We start from the raw sequence: 4,954 nt of genomic DNA on the forward strand, positions 1-4,954 counted from the left end.
CAAATTTGGTCTAATTGTTTTCATGATGGGAGTTTAATTAAAGTGTCTTTTGTATAAAAAGTCTAGCAATATCCTTGTTCAGATAGTGTCAGGGAGAGTTTCCAAAGCCTGCCTGCCTTTCAACACCAAATTAAAAGTTACATCCAGTGCAAAGCTCTTCAAAAGAGGGAGCTTTTGTGTGGGAGAGCACTTTAATTCCCAGCTCCAGCTCACAAGTCCTGCTCCTGAACCATGTGCACCTCTCCCCATCAGGGACACATCTCATCCTGCACCCACCATGCTGTAGACTGCAGCTCCCTCGGGCCACGGGCAATGAGGGAAGTGCTGGGCAGTCATGGAAATCTGATGGCAACGGAGGGATACAAAATGAAGAAGTGAAGAAAGCTTCCCAGAAAGGAGGGGGAAAGCAGTCAAACCAAAACACCAAGGGACAGAAAATGATGCCAAGAATTCAAGCTGCACACGATTCTCCACTGCAGAAAGACAGGTATTACCTGCCCAGACACACAGAAATTTGCCAGTCCACAACTTCAGCACAAATCCAGGCAGTTACAGCAGAGTTTGGCCACTGACTTTCCCTTTGGTTTGGCACGGACAGCTCTTCCCAGATCCCTCCCTGGCACCACGGACCTGCCCAAGTGAGCTCGTACCCAACACAGCACACGTGTTTAGGGCAAACACAGGTGCATTACTCCAGGAATTGTCCCTAACCCAAACACAGACACATGCAAGCAGAGGGGAGCAGCTGACAGGACACTCTGGTTTGATATTGCAGCAGTGAAGGCCAGGAGCCCCAGAGCTCTCCCAAGCTGCATCCCCACAGCAGCGCTGGAGAACACTGGAACAGTGGCAGGAGCTCAGACAAGACAGTAACACTGGTGCTTCCCGGCCTCCAGATACACAGATATGCCTCATCATGCCTTGTCCACGGCTTATAATTTATTTATGGTAATGTCTATTTGCTACTAGATATTTCCAGACATATATATTCCCTGCTTGGAAGCAGAAGAAATCAAGAATTCGCTTTGCAAGAATATGGAGCACTTGGCAGCACCACATCCACATTTATTTAGGACAAAATAACACCTGCCACTAAGAGGAAGAACTATGCTGTGGTTAAGGTGACTGTTTGGAAGTAAGCAAGTGTCACTTCAATTGCCCCAGTTCCATCAGGGACACCAGGAAGGTCGCAGTCTCCACTCCCTGACTTGCAGTTCTTTAGCTGAAAATAACAAAGGATGTAACTGTCAATCCTAAACTGGATAAACTCATCCACGGATGAGGGTCTGCTCAGTGCCTAAGCCACTGGTCCTTGCAGGGACTGGGTTAGTGGTTTGGCCTTTTTCAGCATATTGGTCTACAAAGCAGCTGGGCTGAAGCCAGCACGGTTATAACCTGACAGAGCATTCCCATCAGGAGCATCCCATGGGGTGTATCCGGACTCTGCAGCTCCCAGGGTCACACGAGCAAACCACCTGTGATAACACACACGGGGCCAACTGAGGAGCAGAGCTGTCTCCTTCTCTTCACGCTTTTAGTGCCCTGAAGAGTTCCCGGAGGCTGCCCTTGGAACCTGCCCAGCAGCAAGAAGTAGGGGAGAAGGACAAGTTTCTGTGCTATGCTCAGGTTACATCCTTCTCTCAATGTCGTTCTCTCTTTAAGGGCACAGTGTACAATTTTCCCATGAACTGGGGAATCAGGACCACAAACTGGGGGCTCCTCATTGTGTGTTTCCTTGTTTCTCTCCAGTGCAATCATACAGGCGTGTGTTGCTGATGCTACCTACACCCTTTGCATCACTCCTTCATCTATTCACACGTGAATGTCACTGTACATTGCTATGTGCTGAAATTTCACGCCTGTTTTTCCAGCCAGCAAGTGCTCGATCCAGTTACCTCCAGGGACTCTTGTGGAGGTGACAGGGGTGTGCTGTGCACCCCTGGCTATCCCTGAGCCGACCTGGGCAGGGCAGGTGAGCGGCCCCGGTGCCCAGAGCACCTCTGGAGACAGCTGGGCCCCAGCAAGTGTTAGGGGCAGTGTGAGGGAACCTGCTGGGCTGCACTCACACTCAGCAGCCTCTGCCCTCCCACAGCCCCTGAGCGCGGGGCTGACACCCAGCGTGGACAACGGCCCAGCACAAGCTGCGGGAGCTGCACACCAGGACACTGACCTTCCCAAAATAAAAAGCCTTGAAAATAGAGCATGAGTGAGTGACCAGCTGCAGTATTTAAAGTCTCTACACCAACAGCAATGCAGCTCTGGAAGCCCCAGTAAGAACAGAGGGCTCCAGCAAGCTTTTGAAACCAAACAGTTTAAAAAGCCAGAGGAACGTGTCCAGCATCCCAGTGTCGGCTTTCAATAATGCCTGAGCCACAAGGGATTTAATTTTATCTGAAGTTGTTGGGTTTTTTTCTTAAACACCCTCAGAGATTTCTGAAGTCATGTGGACCTTGCTGGACAACCCTGCCACGCTTCCCAGGGAATAGCACCAGGCAAAAGCAATGACGAATTACAAGAGACACCAGAACAAAGTAGGAATTAATGGGGTTGACATCAGCTGGAAATAAATCTTTTTCTTAAAGACAGTCACATGTATCACATACCTGCTCATTTCAAAGCTACAGGAATGAGAAATTCCACTCTGATCCTGCTGTAAATGTGCATCCAGACATTTCTGAGTTCCGCTCTGCACAAGTGCATGACCTCCAGGCAAAGCCCTGTGGCAGCTCATGCCTCTGGGGCACAGCAGGCACCCACAGAGGAAAGGAAATGGTTTGGGAAGGAGCATGCTCCATGCCAAGGGCTGGCAAGCAGGAGGGAGCTGATAATTTTTAAACTTCTGTCCAAGCATCTGCTGGTAGACACGAGAGCAAAGCGGAGGCTCTGCCTCACCTGCTGTGCAGCACAGCGGGCAGCCTGCTCTGGCTGCAGAGCAGCACAGAAAATTAATTTCCAGCAATTATTTGTGCTCTGGCCAAAGAACCCGACCTCGCGTGTGAACGAGCCAGAGGAGAGCTACAGGACACCTACAGCTGCTGCTCCAAATGCATTCAAGGGCCCAAGAAATCTTATTCAAACCCCTCTCACTCCAAGCATTCAAAAGGCAACAGAAAGCCATTTTTGAGGGTCTGGGCCTGCAGCAGCAGCCCTGAGCAGGCACAGGGTTCTGCTGCCCAGTGCCCAGCACTCCCCAGGCTGGGTTCTCCCAGCTCCGAACCAGTTCTCTCAGGGAACCGAGTGACCAGCCCAACACACAGGCTCAGCTTTAGTTTAATGCTGTCCCCACCCCAGCTGCTATTCCCAGGCTCGCTCTGCAGGCGAACACACTGTGCACGAGATTTACAGAGCAGTCCTGTCTCATCACACACGTTTTTTCTATTGAGTTGGACTCAGTGACAAGGACAAAACTATCTATTAGGAAACAAATTACAGTTATTTAGTACTTCTAAAAAACGGCTGGCTTTTAGAATCACTTTGCCTTTTAATATTTAATGACCCAGATCAAGAACAGAACGCTCCCAGAGGAGCAGCCAGCTGGCAGGCAGCCCAGGGGAAAGACTTCTCTGGGATCATGGAGCACCTTCTCGAACAGCTGCGTTTGGTGGGATCCGGGAAGTGAAACTTCATTGGGTTTGGTTTCTGAACTGAAACAAACACATCATGTGGATAACATGAAGTATCTCCATGAGCACAGAGCAGGAGTGTGCTCGGGAAGAGCCGTTTCCTGCACCTGCAGAGAACAGCAGCACTGACGTGCGGCATTCTGCTCTGGGCACCCTCGCTCACTCACAAACAGCGCAAGTCTGGCTTCAAAAACCACCATTAAACCCGAGCTGAAAGCCAGGAGACATCTCTAAGTGCATGACAGAGAATTTAGGGGCTAAAACTCTGGGGATTAAAGCATTGAGGACTAAAAATATAATGTCTGTGTGTTGCTATTTCATCCCAAATGGGTATTTGATTGCAGTTCCCGTAGTAGGAAGAAAGTGGGTTGTATGCCCCCAAAGTCCTACAGCACGTGGTGCCACAACTGTTAATACATCCTAGACATTGCATAGGCTGCTGTAGAGCACCATCCTGTGTAAGAAATGCATGCACAAAACAGGGCTTCTGAGGATGAACAGTCTGGTTGCGAGATTACAAAACTCTGGCCAGGAATGAGGCACAGAAGGCTACAGGGACCTTACTCCCTATTGCAAAAGGCAATTAACATTCACCTGGATAACAAACTCCGTATTGTAAAGCACAAGACAATTTACTGATCTCAAATAATACTAAAACATTACTGTGACATACATACTAATACAAGTGCCAGGCTAAAGAAATACTGCCACCAGCCTGCTATGAAAGAGAACATTAAGTTTTAGGAAAGGCAGAGAAATTGCATTTTAAGGCTAACACAGTTGCATAGTGCAATTATGATGTGCAATCACAGGTGCTCCAAAACTCTGATATAACAAAATCCTGATGTAAAAGGAATCTTGGGTTCTAAGCTAAAAAGGCTGACAACTCCAGAAAAAACTGTTCAGTAACCTAGCTCTATTATTTTTCCTTGTTGCAGAATACAAGTTGATCAAAAAAGCACAAGGTTTCCAAGGCCTGTTCTACACCAGAATTGGAGGCTTCTCCACTGTGTGTTGCTTTGAAATGGCAGTAGTGGCATAATTACATTATCGATGTAACTTGCACTCTCCGAGGCCCAATCATGTGAAACAAAGAACCATTTACATAAATCTTCCACTAAATAGCAGGCTCTATTACCCCAGTATTTAAACAGAAGTAGACTCAATTTCCTACACGGAACTGCAAAAGAAATAACAAGTCTCCAAGCAGATGTAATGTCTCGGAGAATGTCCAGCCAGGCACGGCCACTCACAAGGTCCCGTCCCCGGGGAAGCCAGAGCTTAGAGCAGCAATGCCCTCGGCCCGTGCCGCTCGCCCCGGGCGGGCGCGG

Source organism: Corvus brachyrhynchos, unplaced genomic scaffold, assembly GCF_000691975.1.
Source record: "Corvus brachyrhynchos isolate BGI_N302 unplaced genomic scaffold, ASM69197v1 scaffold21, whole genome shotgun sequence".
NCBI lineage: Eukaryota > Metazoa > Chordata > Aves > Passeriformes > Corvidae > Corvus > Corvus brachyrhynchos.